Consider the following 26,460-nt stretch of genomic DNA (forward strand, 5'->3'; position numbering starts at 1 on the left):
ACAGCTCCCCAGAAACAAATAAAAAGAATCATCGTAATTAAATGCCAACAGAATGCTCAATGCTGTACAGACCATGGCGGATGACACAGTCCCTGCCCCCGCGGAAGGACCGAATCCTGTGACGTGCGGAACACCTCCACCCAGGTGGTGGGCAACATCAACCCCCATTGACTTCAGGGTGCTCAGCACCTCGCAGGATTGGGCACAAAGGGCCTCATCCTTCAGGGAACTAAACTCCTAATGAGAACCTGCAACTCCCATTGAAATCAACGATGCAAGATATTGAGCATCATTTTTTGCATGACGCCAAGCACCCTCATCTCCCACTGAACTCTGGGGGAGTGAGGGCACTCAGCATTTCAGTCAGTGACACTCAGGAGTGTACGCTAGTTAGTCAGACAAACCATTTCAGACACAAAATGACACGGGGGAGGAGGGGAGGGGAGGGAGGGCGACCTCTTAGAGCACAGCAAGTTGCTTTGTTTTGTCTATTAGGTCCATCAGAGCCTGTTTACTGAGGCAGGCAGGCATTGATGGGCTTGGTAGAAGACCTGAATTTTAAGGAGGAGGGATCTGAATGCAGAGAGCCATGCAGGCCAGCAGTAGGAGGAAGCTCCTGGCACAAATTGCAGTATGGAAGGAGAACGCAAAGAGCGGGAACTGGGCAGAGCAAAAAGGGCAAGAAGAGGAGGTGGGAGATACAAAGGCAGAAATATAGGGTCTGAGGATGACTACACTGGAAAAAAAAAGCTGTGCTCTTAACTCAGGTTAGCAGCAGGAGTTCAAGCCTATAGGGCAGCCTGGGGTCACACTCAAGCTTCTAACCCAAATCAAAAGCCCAGCAGCTTCACTGCTATTTTCACTCCAGGTAGCGAATATGGGTTAGCTAAGCCCGGTTAGAACACACTTTTTTTTGCAGTCTAGACATATCTATAAGCAAAAGAGTAGCGCAGGGCCTTGAACAGGAGATAAGGTGCTGGAACCGGATGATGTGGAAGAAGAGCAGAAACTAGTGGAGGGATCTGAGGAGGATCCTGGCCAAGGAACCAGTCATTCAGTGGGTCACGCGGCTTTTGTTTTTCACTATGAATACAGTGGGATCGGATTAAAACAAAATGTTAAAAAGTTACTTTTGCTAGTGCACCGTATTCACATAACTCTTTGCCATTTGCTCATCACATATGCATGCATATTACGATCTTCATTCTGGGCTCCTCTAGGGATGAAATATTTAAATGGTTTATACATAACTATCCATTCTCATTTAAATGAGTCATAGTCACACATAAATCTGACTTCATTTTACTTTAGCTTCCTCCTTCTTTTTTATTACTCTTCTGTCCTACAGTCTCACCACTATGGGCTCTGATAAGATGTCATAAGCTAAGCAGCATAGCCCAGTCAGGATGTGGATGGGAGACCTCAGAGGAAACCAGATGCTGCAGAATAATTAAATGGCTCTCACCTCTGTGTCAATATTGAACCAGTGCCCAGTCATGGTGTTTGGGGGCATTGTGTGATGGAAGGTGCCATCCTGTGGAAGGGGTGTAATACCACGAGTAGTCTTTTAAGAGCCCATGACTATTTTAGCAAAGGCATCCTGACCAAATTTCAGTGTAGGGAACTATATTTTCCATGTACTAAAAATTACCTTGCAGTTTCAATCAGTAAAGTATTCTTCACCACATGTCCTGATCCACTGGTATTGTCACTGAACAATGTTATACAGCTTCTACATTCCACCCCACAAGAGAGTAGCTGCATTTTAGTGGTTAGTGACATTGTTATAAGAACAAGTGCAGGAGAAAGAGCCAGTCTGTAGAGTGCTCTGGGACGTGAGGTGCTGTATAAGTGTCTGTTTTCCTTCGCGAAATGTTATTAACTGATATAAGGAGGAGAGGAGGTGGACTCATACTAGAGTCATGGAGTACAAGGCTGGAAGGAATCACCCAACACCCTGTATCTAATGGGAAGGACCCCAGAGAATTTCCCAGCCCCTGTCTTCACAGTGCTGCTTAGACCTAGACGTTCCAATGAAGGCAACACTGAGCTCATTACACGTACCTTGAGCTAAGATTATTTTCTGTTAAGCAGCCCTGGCTGAATCCCACTTACTGACTCGTAAGTGTTTTTATTGCTATGGTTTCAGCCATGCATTTATGGGCACAAAGCCCAGCGGTACACAACTTAGGGTTTTGAATGCAGAAAACCCACTATTTCTGAATAATGCCAATTTGTGGTTTATGCAGCATAATTCTCCTTATGTCAGCAGAAAGGAAGCTCTTTACCACTGCTAACCTTGTGCCTTAGAAAACCTAGGGGATTCTTTACTGGACCTCTTACTTTATGGCTTCACTTTCTAAACCTTCTTCAAAAGGCAGATCAGATTAAAGGAGTTCTGCAACGCAATGAGCACGTATACGTCACTCAAGTCAGTTAGAAGTGACATGAGCAAAGCCCTGGAGAATGTGTTGTAGGAAATAATCATAAATTGGCAAAATGATTAATCAGAGGAGCGAGCGGGTCCATTCAGCTCTAATTTTGGTTATTCTGCGTAGCACTACAGGGGTTCCGACACTATATACTCTGATGACCAAGGCAGACCGAGAATGCAGAGTATCGGGTGGGGAGGGGAAGATCTCTTGCTCACTGGTCTACAGAATCATAAAGCTGAAGACCCACTGTAATAGTGGCCATGTTACTATGTGTCCACATAGGCTCTCTCTACACGGCTCACAGTACCAAGACACCCAACCTGTGTCGACAGGCTCCTGGTAGTGGTCTAAAAACAGCTGTGTAGACAGCCCTCTGAAGTGGTGGCTTCGTCTGGTGCTTGGGCACTGAAGCCTCCCTCCCTCGGCTTCAGAACCAGAGCACCGTCTTTCAGTGCTAGTGTGAGCTCTGCAAGCCCGAGTCTATCGACCTGGGCTGGCTCCCATGCGGGCTCTTTAGACATATCCATAAAGGCCTCAGTTTAGCCCATACTTAAATCCCATTGAAGTGAATGCAGTGTTCTGTACAATCAGAGACAAAGAAAGGAAGCATATTTGGTGGTTAAAATGCAGAAGTGGGAGTCACAAGATCTGGGTTCTGGTCCCAGCTCTGTTACTGGTTCACTGCATAACGCTGGCCAAGTCACTGCTCCTCTCAGTTTCCTGTCTGTAAAATGGGAACAGCTGTACCTATATCACAGAGGGCAGTGAGGCTCAATTCACTATTGTGAACCCCTTTGAGATTCTCTGAGAGAAGGTACAATAGAACTTAAAGGTTACTTCTAAACTCTTCCCTATAGCAGGCTATTTGTCCACTACTTAATGAGTAGGCTAACCAGTAGAGGAGGGGCTATTCCACCTGCAGCTTTGGGTTGCATTTGAATATCTGTCTTCATATTATTCTGTGGCATATGATCAGGCTTTACAACAATACACAGGATTTTCCCCTACAGAAAATAGATGCCACAAGATTGAATGGTGGGGAAGGGAAGAACAAGACCACAAGTGTGCTTGGTTCCAACTCATCCTGAACTAATTAAAATGAAAAGTGTATTACTCCGCTCACCCTAGCAAATTAGATTTACAGTGCACCAGAGAGTGTGTTCTCAAAGCAGCTAGGGGGTATGTAAACCTTTTAGTATTTTTATAGCTGCTTCTGTTATTAAGATAATGGTTGCGGGGGGGGAATCAAAACAGGATGGGACGCAACCAGTAAATCTTCACAGGAAAATAAAATCTCCATATTTTCTCTTAAAATCAGTTGGGAGGAAACAAGCTACAAATGATTTTGCAACTAAGCAGGGAGAAGAGAGGTTAATGAAGGTGACCTTCCCCAGAAAACGATTAGCAAAATTTAGGCTTAGCAAACCAATCCTAATAACATGCAATGTTAAAAACACCTCCAGTATTTGGTCTCTGTGGTGTCATTGGCTTTGCTTATGACTGGTTTGCTTGGAAGTTTTAAGCAGTTCAGCCCACTCTGATTTCTTTTAATGTGAATCACTTATGCAAACTCTGTGTTCTGATTTGGGTTACTTGGTGAATTAGGAAAGCTGATGAAATGTGATGATTTATTGATGTTTCCTTTTATTTCTCACTCGTCAGACTTCATAACACTAATCTCTGTGGCTCATGAAAAATGTTAAACCAAGGGAATAGTAAGTAGGAACCGGGTCAGGCAACCTAAATTTTCCACCCCACTTCAGCAGGAAGAAGGAAGCAAACTGACAGATCCAGGGGCAAGGAGTACAGAAGGGATGGGCATCTATGGGCATCAGATTGCATGGCATGGATACAAACAGCCAGTGAAATATATGATCAGGTGACAGGGGGTATTAGCCTTTGGAACCCTCACTCTATCATCTTTTTGGGGCACGGACAGCAAGTTTCAGAGTCCGATATTTAACTGGCATAATTGGGTGCGACCCCGCTTCATATTATATTGCAATTACATGTATGCAGTCAAATAAAGTGTTAGCCTAAGTGGCTGAACCATCCAACAGCTGAGGGAAGAGCTCTATGCAAGTCCATGAGGAAACAAGGCAGCACACACTGATGGGTGGAACCCACCCTATGTGACCTATGTCTTCTAACTGACCACAGTGGCAAAGCAGGGAGACACAAAAGCCCCCCCTTATAGTCATTGGATCACTCCACATCTGAAGCAATTGAGCTTTACCCAAAGATGGTGTGGAAGATCAAAGCCCAGGGGCTGGGCTGTTGGCTCTGTCACGAGATGGGATTGGCTAGTACACCATCTGGCGGTGATAGCGAGGGTCCTTGGAGGAATGGTTGATACAAGGTGCCTTGGGCTAAGATGGCAGCTCGGTGGATTAAATACATCTTTAAACAGGGCTAGATGCGGCAATATCTTGCAGCTTAGGGAGCAAATTTTTCATGGGGACTTGTCACTTGATGTCAGGAGGAGTGATGCTGGACAGAACTGGCAGCCTGGCCAGGCTGATCGGTCAGCACCTGTTATTATATGCCTGGTTTCATTCAGCCTAGCGTCCACTAATCCTGTGTAAAAAGAGCTGAGGCACACTGGGGAACAAAAGGCACACTGGGGAGCAAAAGGCAAGCTCAGAATTTCTTAGAGCCTGTGCACTTGCTCAGGTAGAACAAGCTAGTTTGCTGATCAGACTGTTTTTTTGTCTTTATTTTCAGTGAGGTCTTGGTATTTTCAGTGAGGTGTTCCATGAAAGTCAAGGTACGGTCCAAAGTAACTCCTAGATACACAGGCTACAGGCCATGGTCCAGCCCGTGTCCATTCAGGAAGATGTTCAACAGTTTGTTGGTATAATGCAGCTACATTCCCATTGTACACACTGGAAGTATCAAAGCTGTAACTAGCAGGCCACATCTTTCAGCTCCTGACCAGCACGGACTCTCAAGGAACCATTAAAGTCCTTGGAGCAGCACCCATTTACACCGGCTAAGGATCTGGTTTGCCTGCAGTCCTGTAGGCCGGACACATATAACAAGCAGGGGTGGATCGAGGAGAGGACAGAGATGGTCGCTTTCTGTAGTATCATTTCCAACGCTGCAAGGGGATTCCAGGTGAACTCTAATGCTGGCCCTGTCTGTATTTCATTCTGTTGGTTCCCCTACCAGTGTGCAACCCTCCCCCAAGTCGGGGGCTGGGGACCATTGACAGCCTGGCTCCCACAGCCTCTGTTAACAGCTGTGTAAGTCTGTGCCCTTAGCAGACGAATTCAGGCAATGTTAAAAGTTCAAGAGTTGGAGTTACAGAAAAGGCAAGAGGTTCTATTTTAGTTATCGGTTTTAAACAGAACCTGTAGTGCTACTATCTAGGAGTTGAGGGGCATCTCCTCTCCTCTTCCACTGCCTGCTGGACACGGGATTTGCTCTTCCACACAGCTTCCCTGAGAGAAGATGAAGCTCAACGCGGCATTATCCCAGTGCCTTTTCCTCCCCCTTTTTGCAGGAGTTAATCTGTTCAGTGACGGCAGCATGAGCAGCTCTGTTCCTTTAACCTCTGATGGACACACTACCTGCTTTCTGTGCCATAGCGGGCTAGGAGTCTATAGGAGACGTCTCGCCTGGACTTTGGGGGCAGAGGGGACATGGAGTAAGTGCCTTTTTTTTTTTTTTAATAAAGTGTCATTTGGGTTTAAGGTGAAGTTGCAATAGGCACTCTTCTAACCCAGATTTTCTGTTCAATAACGCCAGCAGTAGCCAACAGAGTTGCTCTGTTTCATATCAGTGTCTTTCTTGTGCTGCTCAGCCCTACCTGGATTAGACATTTTAGCAGATTTTGGGGGTGGGTTCTTTTCTGCTCCAGGAAGAGTAACCCCATTTGCTTAGGAGCGGATTTAGGATTCGCCTTGGGTGGTCACTAGGCTGGTGACACGCTTGCTTTTCCTCACCAGTGCAGCCAACAAACTCATCTACCGGGGTGTCAGGTGGGTGAAGACTAGAAAGATCCCAGCTCTGTGGCCAGAAACAATGGTTGGAATGTTTGGAAACAGACTGACCTGGCTGCCTCGTTGGGAGACAGACTAGATACATAATAACGTTAATGGACTAGAACACAGGTCACAGGTTTACAGTTGCCTGCTAAACAACTTGGCGAACCGGCGGCATTTAACAGGAACCAGCGCTGAGGTGAAGCCAAGACATTTATCCTGTGACAATATTCTATTGCAGTGACTTTATCTTGAGGAGCCCACATGATTGATGATTACAGCTGCTGTCATTCAGTTTGATGGATTTTTAGTGCTGTAGAGTGACATTTGCTCAATGTAGCATTCTTGAAAAGCCGTATTCTGATTAGCATACTGAAGAGACTTGCTCTGTGGGGTCAGCCAATCAGACGCCAGCTTATGCATAAAATGTACACAACCAAGAAAGTTTCTGGAGCTTTGAGGAATACAGGGCTAGGAGCCAGATTCTGTTTGTGGAAACTTTTTGTAATGGTAAAGGTGGGTGAATAAAGACTATGACACTAACAGCATAGGACATATGGAATTTCAACAGTTTATGTTAGCTGGCAGGGAAATGGATTGCTGGTTAAAGCACAGGACTGGGAGTCTAGAGACCTTGATTCTAGACTTGGTCCTGCCACAGACTTGCTGTGAGACCTTGGTCAAGTCCCTTAGACATAAATCTTCAAAGGTCTCTGCTATTTTGGGGTACCTAAATGTTGGAATGCCCAATTTGAGAGACTTTGGGACATACTGAGCAGCCACAGCTACTGAAATCAGCACACCTTAAGAAAGAAAGAAACAATCGAGCCCCAGTCAAGCATCTTAATTTGGGCACCTAGCTTGAAATTGTTGGCCTTAGCTTAGATACACAGAGGTTATCTCCATCTGTAAAATGAGGATAACAGCAATTATCTACCTCACAAGGGTGTTGTAAGGTTTTCTTTACATTAATTAATAAGTTGATTAATTAAAGTGGTTTCAGATCTTCAGATAGAAGGCTTTATAAACTTGGAAGTTATTATTCTAGACAAGGGCTTGGTAAATCACACCTGCCCCCCAACTTCACTGGGGGCCTGTTTCCCCATATGTACAGGAAAGTTGCCAGAACTACATCTTCACGAGGGAGGGTCACCACAACATTTGTGTCTAGTGCGGGCCCCAAGAGGGATCCCCCAACTCAGTGCTGGTCAGTTCCAGCTCTTCACTATACTTATTATAGATTTGAATTTCATCTTGCCATATTTGAAAGCTGTCTCTGGAGTTTAATGATTTGAAATTCACTCACCCCTAAAGTCAGTTGAGTCACTGCTGCTGCTAGTTTCTACCAGCAACAGGCTGTGATGGTCTTTGGAGATGGCCTTTCTTTCCTGACTCCGAATTGGAGGAAGAATATGGGGGGAAAACACCAGAGGAAGGATGTGAAAAGGAGGAGATGGGGGAGAATACAAAAGATGATCAAGAAGAGAGGCGCAATCTTCTGACAGCTGAATTGTGTAAGTGCAGAGAGAACATTTATATGGCTATGTTGCATGTATACCAGATATATAGCTATCTCAAGCTATTTTTCCTCATAGGAGGGATATATAAAGCAAAACTATAATAGCAAGTCTCTGGGGGGCATTTTTTCTTCAGGAACGAGTGGGTAAGGGATAATTCCTGAGTGATGTAGGTACTCGTGAGTTATCCCTGCTCTCCTCCCAAGTGGAGATAAATATCACAACAGAAATGAGCTACAATGTATTATGTATGCACAATGCACTGTTCTTTTCTCCCACTCTTTTTTTCAAGACTCAAAAAGCTTCAGGTGACAGTGATGGAGAGAGAGAGAGAAACACATTTATGGATGAAGTAGGAACCAAAGGTTTTGATAGTGAAACAAATCGCTTTGAGACACCTTTGCGAGTAGGTGAACGTCGGCGTCAGGAGAGTCAGAGTCAGTGACATTGCACAGGGCTTTCCTTTTTAATGGAGCAACAACTAGGCCGATTTTCAATTGGTCTCCAAATCTGCACCAGCGAGTCACAAATATCCCTCTTGTCTTGCACATGTAAAGTGCAGAACTGGCTGTTGCAGCCAAAAATGTGGCCCAAGCTTATAACTTGCAAGCGGTCTTCATCAATAACAAAGGGGTAGGGTATACTAGAGAAAAAAAAACAGCACATGAAAATCTCTCTAGCTGAGAATCTGGCCCATAGGATTTGATCTCTCTGTGCCTCATGCTCTCAGAGCCCAATCCTACAAAGTGCTGAGTGGCTCCTGGGAGCTGCAGCGCACCCTCGTCTCTTATTGAGCTCTGAGGGAGTTAAGGCCACTAAGTAGGAGACATTCAGAATCTTGGAAGACTGGGCTGTCTCTCTAATGACTGGCTTTGCTTCATGCTGGATAGCCTGCTAGCATAGAAATATTCATAACACATCACTCAGATATTATCAGAGAAATGGCAGTTCATGTTTTGCACCTCACAGCTGTGTATTACGAGTCTCATGAAGCAAGGAGAAAAACTGGAAACAAAATCCACAAGCCAAGCAAAATAAATATAAAAAGGCAGTAAAAGTAAGTTGATGGGGTTGCTCTAATTTGACCAAACATTAATTTAAAATGTGTAATTGAATTAATGCATTTAAAAAAAAAAACCCAGAAAATCCAGACCATGGATATAAATACATTATAGGGTTCTCCTTTGACATCACACCTCTTTCACGGTTTACAACTCACAATTTATTTTAATGTCACCAGAATCCCAAGATATATTTATGTTCTTGTCACTCACCATTTTTTAAAATTTATCCTCTATATCTATATCCTCTCTCCGCAATTACACACACCCCATATGTGGACATCTCTTCCATGTGATAAATTACTGAGCTGTGTAATAAATTAGTTTAGTATGCACCTTCAACTGCCTTGCAACACTAAGCCAACTAACCTAGCTCCGCAGGACTTATTCGAAGAATCGAGACGTCTGAACAGCTTCAGATGCTTCATTTTTAAAACAATAAATCATGTTACCACAAATGTATTTCCTTTCTCCACCCCCTTCCTGCAAAAAATCCCCCAGAACTCTGGCTCTGGGCCCAGAACAGGTAATATCCAAGTCTGAACTAGAGCAGTTCAAGGACCAGTGTCTTGGGACTCTCCAGTGGCTTAAGGTTCCTATTTCTAGGACATTAATGGGAGATTCCTAGCTACCCAACAGCCCACACAACAGTTGCTTCTACCCTTGGAAGGTCCAGAGATAGCAGTCTTTGCATGTGTGACATTTTTAGGCCTAGAAAAACTGCTTGAAGCTATTTAAGCAGGGACTTCACATGTATTACCTGTCTCTGAGTACTTTGGAGTTGGACTCATGGTAACTAAAATACACCATGCTCCGGAGGAGGAGAGTGCCAATTAAAATTGTTTAAAACGTCCTCCACTTGCCAGGTAATGTGGCATAAGCAAAATAATGTATTATTTATATATGTGCATGCACACACACACACAGGTGTATGACAAAATACATAGACAATGCCAATGCAACCTACTGTTATGTACATGAATACACACATATACTATACCAATTTATGAACATAATTTATAAAAGGATATTGGGAACCTTTGCCATGAACGATGCCACCAAGTGTAAAATTTTATTATCGCCACCTGCCCATTTTACAAAGGTATAAAGAGAAACAAGGTGCCAAATATGCCCATGGTTTAACTCAATTTAATTGGATGAATGAATGAATTTGGCACAAGAAATCTATGCATTTACTGTAATAAACCTAAAAGCGGATAGAAGCCAATACAGTACATCACATACATTTCCATATACCTATTACCATTGATTTTTAAAATGACATAGCTACAAAAAATTACACTTGTCCAACTACTAGATTTAAATGCTATAAAAGGATGCAAACTATGTAAATATTTTTCAAATGTATTGGGCCATACCTGATCCTCAGCATGTGTAAATTGGCATAATTGTATTGAATTCAATAGCGCTACGTTGATTTATACTTGCTGAAGCTTTGCTTACTAAGTGTTATTATGAACACTGGACAAATCTATAGTGTATTTAAAATGTTGCGTGTGTGTACTGTGTTCTGTAAAGCATTAGTTATAGGTCCTACAGCCCTTACCACCATGTTAGTCCGATTGCCGTCAGTAGGAATATTCATGATGTGCAACAGGGACTATTCACATGGGTAAAGGCTGCAGGATTTGGCCTATCAAATGCATATTCTTCAGGGGGTCACTCTGGTCTGTGCCAGGACAACTTCTCCTCCCTTGGTCACCAGCCTTTCAGATTGTCCATCGCTTTTTAGACCTCTGTCTTCAGTTTTTCCCTGATGCTATCCAAAGCTAGAAATACCATTCTGCCTCGTCGAAGAGAGGAGCTATTCTGAAAAAATGTGGCTCGCCGTGATTTCATTTCCACAAATGGCTTTCAGAATATTTTTTCAGGCTGCTGTATCCTCTTGAGTTTTACATTTAACACCCATGTTGGGGATCATGCCAGAAGGATATTACAGACGGTGTTGTCTTAGCCAGGCTAAACTGAAATGGCAGATTGAGAACCTCCAGCTGATTTGGTAGATTTTTTTATATGCAGATTGACATGGATACTCTATCTCCATTTCCTTCACCTGCCCCTGTTTTCTCCTGACCTCACTGCTCCACTCACTCCTCCTTGCCCCACTTAACCTCTCACTCCCTTCTGGCTTCTTCCCCACACCATAATATGCATATTCCAGTGTCTCCAACCTCAAAAGGCTAACCCTTGGTCCCTCCCTTTCCGCTCCAGCTACCATCCATTTCCTTTCTTCTCATTTATTTGTGTTACAATAGCATGGGGCCTCAGTCATGGAGCAGGACCCCATTGTGCTAGGTGCTGCCCACACATTCGCTTCCACACTCACCCAATGAGCGCGCATCTTCCCCGTCCACTCCATCCTAGCTTGCACCCTATCCACTCCTCTGAAACTGCTCCCACCAAGTTGTGCAATGCTCTCTTCCTGGCTAAGTCTCAGGGTCAGTGCGCCAGCATTCTCCTTGATTCCTAGCTGTTGTTAACACTGTTGGTCATGCTTGACCTCTTGCCCTGCCTTAGTTTCCCACAGCTCTGCTCCTCTGTCTCTCCCCTACCTCTCCATGGCCCTTCACTGTCTTTTTGGTGGGTCGTCCTCCTCCTCCTGCTGCTGCTGCTTTCAGTGGCAGTTCTGCCAAACTCTGCTCTTAGACTTCTCTTCCCCCTCACCACCCTTTTCCTGGGTGAGCGCATCTGTTCACACACATATCTAATGACCATCCCAAAGCGGATGACTCCCAAGCCTACCTTGCTCTTTCATTCTCCCACTGACATCTCCTTCCGGGAGTTTCACCATCAGCTCACACTTGATGTAGCCAACCCTGAACTCCCGGTTTTTCCCCTTCCGACCCCGGCACTTTGTGCTCTGTCGCTGTTGATCACACCTCTGCTATCCCTGTCACTCAGGTTCTTAACCCCGTGGTCAGCTCAGACTCCCTCTAGTTCATTCCTCCCATGGGGTGGTGTCCAAGTCCTGCTACTTCTTCCATCAAAACCTCTTCTTTCTGTTCAGATAGCTAAAACTCATCTCCTGCTTTGGTCACAGGAATTTCCTCCCCTTCCCCCTTCCACTCTGCACAATATGCAGTCTCCAGGATGATGGACCTGGCCTCTCAGTCCATGTCACATACATACACCATTGAATCCCTACACTGGCTTCTCCTTCTCCATTGCAAATTCAACCTTTTTGTCCTTGCCCTCAAAGCCCTATCTACCCCGCCTCTCCCCACTTCTCTGAGTTTCTCTCTGACTGCATAGTCCACTCATTCCCTATATTCCACCAGGGATGCTACCCAGAACACCCTATTTGTCTGCTTTTCACACAGGCCCAATCAATGGGATTTCCTTCACTCCACATGGAGCAGCCTTCCTGAGCTGACACATCAGACCATCATCCTCTCATTTCAATGCCAGGACACGTACCAAAAATGGCTCTACTAAGACATTTCTATTATATTTAATAGTTTAAGTCTCTTTGTTCCAGCACGTTGTGCCCTGATTAGCCTTTGCTGGGTAACCCCCTAATCCCAGGCCTTGCCCGTCTTTGGGGTTAGCCTCAGTTCAGTAGCTGGTGGCCAGCAAAGGCTAGTGCACATCATGGTGAAGCAGAGAGATTTTAAAAGAGACTTTTAAAAAAAGACACCCCCTCCCCCCCAGGAGTTTGCACTGACACAGCTGCACGGATTGCTGGCCACCCAACCCTACAGCCCAGAGACAGACAAGACTTTACTGATGCTGCTTTGTTGCCCTCCCTACACTGCAGTATCACATCCAGATTTAGATTATACAAATCTCTGGAACAGTGACCACAGGGGTTTTTGTGTGAGTGTTTATTTCTGCTTGGACTAGGGAACAAACAAATAATCCCCAACATTCAGAATAATAGGCCTCACACATCAAAGGAACAGGGAGCCTGACCTTTCCTACTTAATCCTTCCTGGTGAGGCCTTAGATCTTGCGCTGCCTGATGATCAAACAGGATTGCGTTAAGCAGACGTGGAGAACAAGCTCTTATCTAGATACGGTTCCTCTCCCCTCCAGGGGATCCTGTTCTCTCTCTCTCTAACTCCTCCCTCCCCCAGTTGCATGAAATCAACCAAATCCATAATCTAATCTGGCCGGGACTCAAAGGTGGGGAAAAAATCAAGTCGTAATTCAGTGACTGCTCCGAGTGGAGAATGAAGCCAATCAGAGGAGCATTAGCAATCCCTTCTCAGGGCACCTCACTGAGGGAAGGGCGGGAAGCGTCTCACCAGCAAGCAGCGGTGCTCACTGAGCTCCTGCGGGTTGATTGCCGCAGCCTCAGCCCGGGGCTCTGGCTGGAGAAATAGCAGCTGGAGGGCCCCGAAGGTGCGACTGGAAGGGGAAGGTGACCCCTACTCGCGCATTCCTGTTACTTCAAAAGGCTCCGTGGTTACACAGGGGGATAGGAGTGTTACGGGGTGTTTGAGTGTGAGACAGTCGGGTTGTGTGTGCCAGTGTCACGTTGTTTTGGAGTGTGAGAGAGTGGGGGGGAGGGGTGTCCGTGTCACGGTGTGTGAGTGTGAGGGAGTCCGTGTGGGTGTGTCCGTGTGAAGGCGTGCTGGAGTGTGTGAGTCCGGGTGTGTGTACCAATGTCACGTTGTGTTGGGTTGTGAGAGAATCGGCGTGTGTCAGTGGTACAGTGTGAGAGAGTCCAGGTGTGTGTGTCAGTGTCATAGTGTGTGAGTGAGAGAGTCGGGGTGTCGGTGTGACGGGGTGTGAGAGTCCAGGTGTGTGTGTCAGTGTCACAGTGTGTGAGTGAGAGAGTCGGGGTGTAGGTGTGACGGGGTGTGACAGTCCAGGTGTGTGTGTCAGTGTCATAGTGTGTGAGTGAGAGAGTCGGGGTGTCAGTGTGACGGGGTGTGACAGTCCAGGTGTGTGTGTCAGTGTCACAGTGTGTGAGTGAGAGAGTCGGGGTGTCGGTGTGAGAGTCCAGGTGTGTGTGTCAGTGTCACAGTGTGTGAGTGAGCGAGTCGGGGTGTCGGTGTGACGGGGTGTGAGAGTCCAGGTGTGTGTGTCAGTGTCATAGTGTGTGAGTGAGAGAGTTGGGATGTCGGTGTGACGGGGTGTGAGAGTCCAGGTGTGTGTGTCAGTGTCACTGTGTGTCGGAGCGTCAGACAGTCGGTGAGTGTGCCTGAGGCACAGCGAGTGTCTGTGGCTGCAGAAGCCAGGAAGTGCAAACCAAGCACTGCTGCGAGCACCGCTGGCTGCAGACAAGGAGAGAGAAGCCGAGGGAGGGAGCCCGGGGGAGGCGGGGAAAGCCGGCTCCTAAGGCAGCGCTGCCGGGCAGCCCGCGGGACGCGCGTTCCAACCTTCCCCGGCTCCAGGAGTTCTCCCCAGGTACAACAGCGGGCTCGCAAGGGGCTGGCTCACAGTCCAGGCTGCAGACTGGGCCTGGCAAAATCACACTGATCCATTGCTGTCAGCCTATTCTTGCTTGGGGGGACGTGGCTGCCAACGGGGGGCTGGCGGGGTAAACATCCAGTGCGGTGCCCAGGGCCCTGGCTCCACTCTGCAGATGGCAGGGGCGAGCTGGAAGCTGGAGGGAGCCGTCGGGGAGAAATTGCAAAGCCCGGGCCCGGAGCTGCGGGGCAGGGGGCACTGCTGTCTCGCCAAGGCCGACGACAGGCCTCCCAAAGAAGGTACCATCCGCCTGGGGTTAGGGAGAGCGACCTTTTCATCCCCTTAGCCAGATCCGCCTGGCCCCTGGGGCCTGGCCCTGGGGTCTCCCACTCAGCCACCAAACTTCGCTGTGCAGGAAGCGGCCGGCTCGCTAAGACCCTGCAGGGTCCGGAACCCAGTGACAAAGGGCTTCCTCTTTCTGCTTCCTGCCCGCCCAGCGATCCCAGCCCCCTAACCCTACAAATTAGCGCTCTTGAGCCTTCAGAAAGGAGACAGCCGGGGGACCCTGCTCCCAAACGCCGGCCTGCAGCCAGGCGAGGAATAAGCGCCTTTCCTCCAGCTCTCCCCAGCCTTTGCGCTGCAAGCCCAGGGACCCGCAAATCTGCACCCTGGAGTGTAATGAAGATGCAGCGAGCTACAAGCCCAAACCGGTGCCTTTGGGGAAGCCTTCGGAGCTCTTTTCTTGGATTTCGCATTTAAGACTAGTACAAATGGTTTCCCCTTCAGAAGGGAATGAGCTGCCTGCTGATGGTTTCGTGTTAAAGCTCCAGCGACTTGTCCCTTCGGCTTTGTGTAGCCAAGGGTGCAAACATCAGCAGACACGCGCCGGGAAGCCTGCTCCCCATAACCCCCTTGGATTATTACTGAGAATCCATCGTGGGGCCCCGCTCACGTGTCAGAAGGAGGGAAGAGAGCCCCCAGATCTGAGCGCCGCTGGGGAAAGCAGCACCAGCTCCCAAGCAAGTCCAGGGACTTGCACCCCTGTGGGAACTACCTATGTGAGTGAGGACAGCCCTGCACTTCCTCCTCCACAGGGAGCCCTGCTCCCTGACTGCGTGCCTCTCTCCCGGTGCTTTGCCCTGCCAGGCAGGGGGAGACTTCTTGCCCTGCTGGCACTGCCCGGGTGCCTGAAAGGTGACGCCGCTGAGGAAGGCTCGGTCCGTGCCCGGCACATAGCACTCAAATAACTATCGCTCTAGACACGCATACACCGTGCACCCTGCAAAGCCACTTCAATGCAGCGCGGGTAGAAAGAGATTGTTCCGCCCTTGGAGAGTTAAAGCTACTAGCCTCCCTGCTCGTCCACTTCTACTCCCCCTGCTTTGTCTTTCTAGCTTAAACAAAGCCCCCCCCCCCAAAGGCCACGAGGGAAAGGGAGGCTGCAGGGAGAAGGGAGCCCGTGGAGAAACTTCCTGGGAAGTTTTTGCAATTCCACAGTTTGAAGGGTGAAACCCCACCCCCACCTCTGTAGGGCCTGGCTTTGCACCGCCCTGTTGGGAGCAATGCAAACCCCCTGCGAGCTCGGGGCTTTGGAAGGTCTGGCCAATATCCACCCACAGCTGTGGAGCCCCACACAGCCCCTGGGACCTCCCCACCCCCCCACACACCTTTTGCCTTCGCCTCCCTTCCCCCCGGGTTTGTGCGAGGAGCAGCCCCGGGGTGGAACCGGCCCTGCGCTGGAAGCAGGAGTTACCCGCTCCGGAGCCGTCTCCTTACCTGCGCGCCCCGCCAGCCCGGGTTTGCTGCCAGCTCTTCCTCCTCCGCTCTCTAACTGCCGCGCGGGGCTCTTTATGGAGCTTCATTCACCCAGCGCGTTCCCATCGATCCCGCGGCCGGCCCCTGCCTCCGGGAGGCAGAGCGAGTGAGGCCTCGCCCATTCCCAGCCACTCTCTCATTAGAATGAAGCGCGCGCTCGCAGCCCCGCGCCGGAGAGCTGGGGACACGCCGGCCAGGGAGCAAGGATGAGCCCCTGGAAATGGGGGAGGGGAGGCCAGCAGAGACCGGGATGCTGGGTATGGAGGCTACCCCGGGGGGCATTAGCGAGCGGCGACCTGTCCCTCTAGACCTGGGAAGGATTTGGGGGGGGGGGGCGGGGAGTGTCTGCAGCACAAGGGCCAGCTGGGGAGCAGATTCTCTCCCCAGCTGATAAGCCCCTGTCCTGTCCTCATCCTTCGCTGTCCATCTCTCTAGTTTCTTTATACCGCGCCCATCACCGTGGTCGCCCTAACCCGGGCTTGCCTCTGCCTTCCCCACACCCGGCAGCTGTTAGCTGCATCCTCCACGTGTCATTGTCCGCTCCCGATCGCTCCGTGTTAAGAAGTGGATAACACACACACACACACACACACACACACCCAGACCCCTCCCGGCGGGCCTTACCCGCGGTCCCCAACCACCCCCACGATATAGTGGGTCTGTCAGTCTGCCTCTGGGCTAGGGAGGGAGACCCTCCTTTGCAGCCCCTCTCTCTGCTTCGGGAGCCATCTGGCCGGCTAGCCAGCCAGCTCCCCAGGGACCTCCCCTTCCCTCGCTCTTTACTCTTTGTTTTCCTCCCCGAGCTCCCGCTTCCTGTCCCGTTTTCATCCCAGGCTTTGATTTTTCTCTTTCTCTGTACCCACAGCACGATCTCAGCCTCTCTCTACAAAGCAGCTGGCCAATTCAAGCGGCATACAAAGGAGCTGACTCAATCCCAGAGACCGCGAATGGAGATAAATCCTGGTGCATGGGGGAGAGGGCGAGCCGGAGGAAGAACAGCCCGCAGAAGAACTGCACTGCAAACCGGGGGGCAGGGGGACAACCATCACTAGGCTTCCTACTCCAGATCTGCACAGGCACCGCGATGGGTTCACACCCCTCGTCCCTGTTCCAGGCGCAAAGGCAAAGCAGCTGTTACCCTAGTCCCCTACTTACACAGCGCTCAGTGCCCGCAACCAGAGTTTCTTGCAGGACTTTGAGCGGCCGGGCAGAGAGTAAAGGGTCCAAGCAAGATCATTTCCAGGTTCAACTGGGGGGAGGGGGTGAGTGGGTGTGGAGGGGGAAAGAGGAGACAGGGATGTGCAGCCAGTATCGTGTGGGATAAAGCTGTAAAGTGTCTGCCTGGCTGGGACCCCTGTCTGTTTGCACCTGGCTCCCTGATTCCCAGCCTTTGGTCTTTCCCTGCAAAGTCTGGAAAGTGTTGTATCCTGTCGGATTCTCACTAAACGCAGGGATTTGTGGGCCGTGCCTTGTCACCTCGTTTATGTTACGCTTCTTGGCTGCGGTCCCTGCCTTTGGAAATCCACCAGATGCGGCTATAAAGATTTTAAGACAAGCCAACGCGGCAGGCCCGTTCGACTAATATTCCCCTTGTCTTTTCTTCCCCTCGCTTCCTGATACAGGCTCTTCTCCCAGCGCCGCGCCCCAGGTATTGCACTGAAAGCCTCTGTTGCTCTCTGTGTGTGGCTGGGGGCATAGGGGGTCAGGTGAACTCCGCTTTCCCTGCAGACCTAGCCAGACCTGGATCAGCAAGCGCAGCAGCATCCGCTACCCTGGGCATGCAGCTTCCTCCTAAGATTGTGGGAGCGAGATAAAAAGCTGCCTAATTAACTATACAGTAATTGTAAGGTGAGCTGAGGAACCTCTAAACCAAGACGGCCACCTGCAATCCCCTCCAGGCGTCCTGATTCCGCCCACCCTCCTTTACGGCGTCTGCGTTTTGGCGCTGCCGGAGACTTCAGAGCAACAAACCGTTAATTTGGGAACATTCTGCAATAATTCGAAATCCACCTCGCCAGGCACCGACTGCTCACTCTACGGCTCCCTTAATAGATGTCATTTATATATACTGTGGCACCCTCTTTGAAACACTGGAATCAATTTATATTAATGATCTCTTTATTCACCACGGCAAACTTTTAAATGTTTAATACAGTGCAAACTGGCAATGAAATGCATCAAACTAACAGAAGGAGGTTGGCCCTGGTGCGGAGAGAAGGTGTCTTCTGCTTGAATCTCGAGGACCGTAATTACAGAAAGGGCAAGTAAAGTGGACTCTAACGGAGAGTGAGTTAAAAGGTCACTGTCATCTGAGTTGCTGTTTATACCTTCCCCCCACTGAGCAAGCCTGTTGATAGCAGAAATTGAAAACCTGACAAAAGCACCTTTTGTGCGTGGAAATCAAGAGAAGAAAAGCCGTCCAGCTGGGAGTAACACAGCTGAACCCCTGGGCTGGGGGCTCGCATGCTACTCGAAGATACATTAGGAAAAGCGATTGAGCCCGTGTGGCTAATGCAGGAGTGATGCCCTCAGAACTCGAATGAGAGCGAGAAATTGATACGGAGTTTAATCAGGAGCAAAATACCAAGCCGAGCTGGAGAGAGATGGACGATGGAAGGAGATGGGGACCCAAATCTGGACGCTGTCTAGCCCTCCTAGGAAAGTGACTACAACAGCAGAGCCGGTGTATTCAGTGACATCACCACAACAGAAAAGTCTGTGTGTTCAGTGACATCACTGTATGCCAGAGCCTGGGCTCGGGTCTTTAGGGAACTGGGCGTGACTGATAGGCTTTAAAAACTTTGGGTCAGGCTGATTGGTGAGAGGGGGCCCAAGGCTCTGAGAAACGGAGGGAAACCTCTGGCAATTTGAAAAGTCTCACATTGCAAGAGAAAGAACAGACTGGATCATCTTTGACACTCCAAATCCAAAGCTCCCTGCCACGGAGCAACGGGTTTGGAAGAGAGAGATTCTCTCGCAGGTGGGATTGGGTGTGTTGTAGGCCCGGGGAGAAAGCCCAGGCTAATAGGAGGCGGTAAGGGGCAGTGGCGTAGTTTGGAAGGTCAGTGGTCGCAGCTACGCTGACAGCTCGGCGTAGGAGCGGAGCCAGAGGAGATCAGCGCTCAGCGCGCTGCCGAACTGCGTTTCGGAACGGGAGAAGTTCATGATTCTTTGTCATTAACTCCCGGGTCCTACTCCCGAGTCCAGGGCACTTGTCCCCGCAGCGTGACACACCAGTTCAACAGGGCGCACGTAACAAACACTTCGGCCCCAATGAGCCCCCCCGGCAGGACCCAGGGCGCAGGAGACAGGAGCCGTCCGGTTATTTAGCCAGACCGGTAAAGTTAGACGCCCGGAGCGCCGCTGCGGGGCTCTGCCCCTGGGGAGAGTGCAAAGGGAGCGCATGCAAAGTTTGGCTAACGCGAGGCCGGCTGATAATCAGGCTGGAAGGGGAAGGCAGGGCCAGGGAAAGGGTAAGCGACGCGCGCAGCCAGCCAAGGACGGTGGACGGCAGCGAATGCGGCTCTCCCAGCGATTCCTTCCGGGGAAGGGGGACGCGGAGCGGCCAGAAGGACCGTAACTGCCCCATCAGCTGCGAAATGGCCCAGCCACAGGAGCTGGAGCAGCGGGGGATACAGCCCCGGCCAGGGCGGGAGTGAATTGGATGCGGGCTGGGGAGAGGGTTTTTACATGAAAGGGCTGGATTTGAATCCGTGCATAGACGTCGCTCCCCTGCTCCTCACGGGAGCAGGCGGCAAGTTGTTCGCAGAGAAGCTGACATTTCCAGAGGGAGGAAAACAGCAACCTGCGAGTCAACCGCTTCTATTTTTGCCGAGGACTGAAGGCGTTATTAAACCGAAGGCAGCCCCGAAGTGAGGACTGGGTGTTGTTCCAGTGAAACCGAGTGTGAAGGAGAGTAACAGTACCAGCGATCTCTCCCCACAGCTCCCAGGAGCAGCGAGGCCGACCAGGGACCGACGGCCTTCACCGCACACAAGGAAACACAAGCTTTAAATAAACCCAGAGCAGGACCGACATGACTCGTTTATTGCATCAAGTACAGCAACTCTGGGGCTATCAAGCTGTAAAGCAACAGAGATTTTAAATAGACTGGAAGAGATTTCAAGGGTCCATCCGTGTGCATCGCCTGTCCAGTATTCTCCTAGAGCCCTGTCCAGTATTCTCCTAGAGAGGGTGTGTGTGTGGGGGGGGGAGACCCAGTTTAAAGATCCAGTTCACGCTGAGGTGGGTTCTGGGCACTGGGCTAAGGGGGGACTGGCCTGACTTCATTAAAATGCATCCTGAAAATTATTTGGCAACTCTGGTTCCGGCTTAACAATGGGCTCCCTGATTGGCAAGCTACTCGGCCCTCTGTGTTTATCATTAATTCTGTTACCGAGATGGAACTTTGCAGCAACATCTGTCATTATAATTAAAGCCGCAATGCATTCATCGGATAGCAACGACATCTCTTTTACAACCTGAAACCACACAATCTAATAGAGGAGAAAACCCACTGGAGACCAATCAAAGAGATGGACTGTCCATCTGTCCAAGCCTGGCTTTTAGTATTATTTTAAAACTTAGCCAATCCAGGGGAATCTTTGGGGGGAGAGAGGATGAGATGCCAAGAAGAGACGAGCATTTAGGTTTAATAGTAATGTTTTTCTTTAACAAGGTTATAACCCTCTGCAGTCCTCATTTCAATTAGAGTCACATATTGTTGGACCGGGGATAAGAGGTGATTAAAATCCAAGCCCACATTTGTGAGAGAGTTCCTATTCTTTCCCCCCCCCCCCCCCCCCCCCGTGCTTGTTTGTTTAAGTAAAACTATATGTGCGGCACGTTTTTGGCTGCAAAAATAGAATTCGTTTTAAAGAGGACACGTGGCGAGTTAGAGCAGAGCGCCGCCAACTCAGAAGCAAATTAGCAACGTGTGATTTAAAGAAATCTATTGATAAAACACACACACAACCACGCCGAGAAAGCCGAATGTGAAAACCCAAGCAAAGCCCTCCGGATCTGCAGGACTAACAAGCGCTGAGTTGCATTCTCTCAGGAATAGTAACCGTCAGGTCATTAGTCATTTTCGACAAGTTCCAAAGCGATCAGTAAACAGCTTTATCTGAGCACAAGTTAACCTGTCAGGAAGATTTCAATCGGCTGTTAAGCAACATTTGGGCATATCGCTATTATCCACCCGCCCCCACAGCGCGCTCACACACACACACACACACACACACGCACACACACACACACACACTTTAGCCAGGGTTGCAAAACTCTTTCCTCCTCTGCCGGCAGACAGTGAGCCCTGCGAAGCCTTGCGAGCTTCCGCCTCCAAAGGGCTACAACTCCCCCCCCCCCCCCCCAGCCAGCACGGGGCGCCGGATCGTATTTAGCTCCGGATCACCAGCCCTTGCTGAAGGCAACAGTTGCATTAACCTTCCTAGGGGCGAGGCCTCAGGGAGCTACTTTAAGGCTGACTAAAGTGCAGGGAGATGCAGGCGGAACCATTGGCTTCACCGAGGCGAGGGAGAAACCTAACTCCGGCTAGGAGCTAGGCGGAGCGGGGACAGCCTCTGAGCTGGGGGTGGGGGGAGCAAGAGGAGAGCTGCAGGCAGCGGATTTATACCCAGTTCTTTATACTCCACGGCCTCCGGAACTGGGGGGCCCTGTTAGCTGCTGGCAAGGGGGGCGATCCCCTCTGCCCCGGGCTGGGGCTCGTGGCTTCTGCCAGGGCGCAGGGGTACCGTGCGTGGCGCTGCTGAGACGCTCAAGGGTAGAGGCGCTGGGAGCTGTCCGCCCGCCGCCGGTGCTGAAACCTGCCCGGAGCCAGGACCCAGGTAGCCGCCAGGGACGCCCCCGAGCCCCGGGGACTCCTGGGCGGAGAGCGAGCGGAGGGCAAGCCGAGGTCAGCGCGCAGCTCGCCCCGCCAGCCGGGCCGGGCTTCGGAAAGTTGGGCGAGCCGGTGTGGCCACCCGCGGGCTGCACCGGGCGTTCGCAGCGGCCCTGCCGGCAAAGAGGGGCGAGCTCGGGAGGGGGCCGGTCCGGCGTCTGGGCGCCTCTCCCCGGGCGCAGGAGCAGCTCAGGCTGGCCCGGCAGGCGGAGCGCTCGCCCGGGAGAGCCCCGGGAGACAGGGCTCATCTCCGGCAACATCTGCCGCGGGATGGGGCGGGGGGACAGCGGGGGAAGGAGGCAGCGCTGGCTACGAAAGGGGTCGAGCTGCCAAGGGAGCGCGGAGTTGGGTGGGCGGGCACCGGGACTGGCTGCTCCCGGCGCACCGCCCTACGGAGCGGCCCCTTTCGCCAGCCGATCCCGGAGCCGCCGGGGGAAGGCGAGCGAGCGCCCGCTGCCCCCGGTACTGCGGCAGGGGCTGGACGGGAAGGGAAGCCAGGGACAAGGCGCCGGCTGCTGGCCCCGCTCCCCTCCCTCGCAATCCCACCCAGGTCGGCTCACCTACCTGCCTGTGACATGGGGGAGGGGTCCCTCGGCCGGGCCGGATGGTCCTTGATCTCCGCCCTGGGGGGACACGTTCTCCGGCCGATCCACACCCCCCCAGCGCCGGCGGCTCCCACACTCCAGACGGCAAATTTCAAACAGACAAATCCCAGGGCTGGACTCGGCCTGAGAACAGAGAAGGCTGCAGCTCCTCACTGCGTCAAGCAAGGAACCTCCAAGATCCAGGAAATGCAACGGGATTCATGCCAGGCGAGCCTCGGTTGAAAGCGCTGGGCTCCGCTGTTGGGGTTTTTTATTTAAATCTATTCCAAAGGGGTCTGGGGCTGGAGAGGGGCCATCCAGCAGCGGCGATGCCCCGCGCCTAGGTAATAGCACATTCTTGCCGAGCGTGATCAAAGGTTTAATGTAGGAGTCCGAGTGGGGGGAGGGGCTGGGAGCGGGGCGGGGGCTGGGGGGGGGAAGGGGGTGTGTAACTTCAGCACAAGGCGCGGGTTGATCCAATGGAGCGTTAGGTTAAGTTGAAGCATCAACGCTTCTCATCAGATTGTTTGGCCAAGACTGTCTATAAATGGGAAGGGAGGGAAGAGCTCCCCGCTGGCAAAGCCCCCTACCCCAGGCCCCAGCGCTAAACTTCTCGGCCCCAGGGAGAGGCTGGCAGGCAGGTTGGGTTTGGATTCCTCCCGAGGCCTTACCTTGCATCTCGCTCGCTCGCTGTAGTAAATATCCCACTTTCGGAGGGAGGGAGATTAACATCGGGCCGGATTTGGGAGAGGCGCAGACGCGGTCCTCAGGCTCTGGGCTCCCTGCAAACTTTCCGGGTAACTTTTTCGGGCCGCTGTTTCCTTTCCGCTCCCAACCTGGCTAGGCTCGCTAGCCGGCCGGTTCCGGGGTAATTAGCGATCCACCCCACTCCTCCGGCCGGCGCAGTCTGGAAGAGATGCGAGGCTGAAGCAGCTGTCCGTTAAATGTCCTGGAGAGAAGGGGATGAGCCGGAGGGAGAGGAAAGGGATCACCAGCCTCACGCCGCTGGGGATTCGCCGGGGGCGCGGCGCTGGGGGTGGATCTGGCCCGGCAAAGCGTGGGCTGGGTGTTAGGAAGGGGCAGCCGTGGCTAGGTAAGGCTAGAGCCTTGCGCTAGCAGGGCTGGGAGCGGCCCCTCTCTCCGCCCTGTATCAGTGTCGCGGCCCCTCTCCGGAGTCCCAGCGCCAGCCCGGGTCCCTCCAGAGAACTCTTCTTGGAAACGCGCTGCTGGCACAACCCAGCCCAGGCGAGGGGGATGCTCTGCGGGGCTGGGCTCTCCCGTCCCCAGCGTGCGGGCGGAAGTTTCGCCGCACACGGAGCCGGAGGAGCAAATGACACGGCAGGGATGTTGCCCAGCCCGCTGCAAAGCCCGGAGGGACCCGCGTAGCCCACAGCAAGCCCGGGGCGGGGGGTGGCTTGTCCCCGCGCTGGATTGGAGGCTAGCGCGGCTCGCAGTGCTCTGCTTGGGAAAGGGAAGAGCTGGGATGCCCGGGGACGGGCCAAGAGGTGGAGCAGTAACAGGGTGCTTGATCCCCAGCCCCCGTGTCTCTAATAACTCCTAGGGCGGGGGAGGTAAGCACATCTCCCCACCCCAGGTGAGGATGGCGTTTCTTGTTAAACCGCAAATCCCATCAGGCCCTCTCACCCCAGGAGGGGAAAATCCCCAGCAGCTTTGGCTGCAGCACCTGCTGCTCCCCCCGGGAGCCCCCCTCCCTTTCACTGCCTGCTTCTGTCCCACGCGCTTCACCACGTGTTGGGCACCGACAGCAGCGTTTCCAGCTCGGGGTAGATCGCTGCTGATGAAGCTCTTGGCCTCTCCCAGCGCTCCCTGCTTTCTGCCTCCCCCCCTCCTGCGCCGCCGCCCCCCAAGGAAATCCAAGGCGAATGGGCCCCCTCCCTCTTCTCCGTGTGGTGAAGTGACAAGGGGCCTCTTTAACAACCAATGGCCGAAATAAAGTCGGGATTAGCCAAGATCCCAAGAATAATTCACCCCATGGCCGCGGAGCAGACACGTTCCTCGAGACTTACTTGTGGTGAGAAACAAATAAATCGATGCACCTTTAGCTGAGAGAAAACGCATCTCCCATTGAAAAGGGCTCTTGGCTTGTCTAGGAGTAAAAGAGCAGCTTTCCTCTCCATTACTCCTCTCATTTCTGGAAATTAATGAGCTGGAGAACTTGTGTCTATCGCAGAGGGGCCTCCAAACACATCAGAAACGCTCAACGCATTTGCCACACAAGCCTTTGAGTCAGGCATGCTGCAGCATTGGCCCTGGCCGCCTGGAAGGGGTGCGGGGTGCAAAGAGGTAGGCGAGATAGTGAAGAGCTGGGCGTTTCTTTCTTTCGGCTCAATAATAATAATAATAATACAGCCAAGAAATGAGGCAAAATGTAATAAGGCTGGGAGACAGCCTGGGAACAAGCGAGATGGTGGCGCTTCTCCAAATGACAGCTGGCAACCTGGCTTTTCACTTAGTCAAGTTAAAAAACACAGGCTTCTAAAAGCAGCGTCCAAATAAAGGGAAGCAAATGAAATGGACTGTCCAGGTTCTCAACTGATTTACCATCGTGGGTCCCCTGTGTGGCTCACAATGTGTTATGGGGGCCACATCCAATACCACCTGTAGGGCCCTGAAGTTGTCACATGGGCCACAGCTCTGTGCTGATTGGGTCACACGTGGCCCGCAGGCCACAGGTTGAGAACCATTGGTCCAGCAAGATACACCCTGTGCTATTCTACTTGAGAGGACTTCTCTGCTCCAGGGCCCTGGCTTGACCTTCTGGCCCTCTTGGAAGCCTTCTCCTTGTATTGTTATTTGAAATCTTTGGGCTTTGGTGTTTCTTCTCTTTAATTCATGTGTTCCTGAAACTACGAGAGGAATATCATTAATCATTACTGTTTGTATTGCAGCGGCACCTGCAGAGCCAGGGGCCTTCTGGGCTGAGCATTGTACAGACCTGCCTTTATATGCCCCTTTTCAGCTCCAAGCATTTTACAGAGCTGGGCAGCTATAATTACCCCCCTTTTGGTGGGGGTGGGGGAGGGAGACAGAGGTTAAGTGACTTGTCCAAGGTCTCACGGCATGTCAATGGTAGAGGCAAGAGTAGAACTCCGCTCATACCCATGGGATCATGCTGCCTAGCACTGTTCATCCAGAAGCCTGAAAGTAATTTACAAATCGGGTGCACCCCACCATTAATCTGCTAGCCTCATTTTACAGAGGGAAGAAAACAAGGCCCAGAGGAGTTCAGGGTTCTTCCTTTTCCCCAGTTAAGCCAATAGAAAACCCCCAGTCAACTCAATGGGTGATGGATCCAGCCCCTAAGTAACGTGCCCATAACCTTTCTTCCAGGCAACATAAGCAGGTGATCTATTTTGGGCCTTTTGCTTGGATCCATGGATCTCTGACGCATTTGATAAATGCCTTGGTCAGGGACTGGGTGGCGGGGGGGAGAAGAGAGTTAAACAAAGTAGAGTGAAACCTGTTAATAGTGGCTGCCATTGGGATTCCTCCTGGACTGGCCATCAAAAGATGGCCACACAAGCCACTGTTCACCACCTAACCTTTCTGAGTCAAGTTCACGACTCAGTCTTTAAGGCATTCCAGGTTTCTGTGTGCACACTGCAGGATAGAAGACTGGGGGATAGAAGACTGCGTGGGGAAGGGGGAACAGAAAAGGGTAGATGGAGACGCGGATCCCTGCATTCTGGGCTCTACGTTCTAAGGAAGCGCACACATACCCATGCGGTTTTTAGCCGGCCAGTTTAGCACTCTCCTGTGCCTC

The 26,460-nt window shown here is 51.2% G+C and overlaps 1 protein-coding gene across 2 annotated transcripts in view; it reads right to left on the minus strand.

Annotated features, from left to right (window-relative positions):
* ELFN1 (extracellular leucine rich repeat and fibronectin type III domain containing 1) overlaps window positions 1–26,460 on the minus strand; it is a 236,678-nt gene that overhangs the window by 146,725 nt on the left and 63,493 nt on the right. The window contains exons 5-6 of one of the 2 annotated variants that reach the window (XM_037910546.2): window positions 23,348–23,625; window positions 22,657–22,820 (exon numbers count right to left, since the gene is read on the minus strand). The gene's annotated coding sequence lies outside the window, so the exon portion shown is untranslated. Of the gene's footprint in view, window positions 1–16,154; window positions 17,032–22,656; window positions 22,821–23,347; window positions 23,626–26,460 lie in introns of those variants that run through there. The other variant, XM_037910547.2, reaches the window with a different exon arrangement.

Source organism: Chelonia mydas, chromosome 10 (genome assembly GCF_015237465.2).
Source record: "Chelonia mydas isolate rCheMyd1 chromosome 10, rCheMyd1.pri.v2, whole genome shotgun sequence".
Taxonomy (NCBI): domain Eukaryota; kingdom Metazoa; phylum Chordata; order Testudines; family Cheloniidae; genus Chelonia; species Chelonia mydas.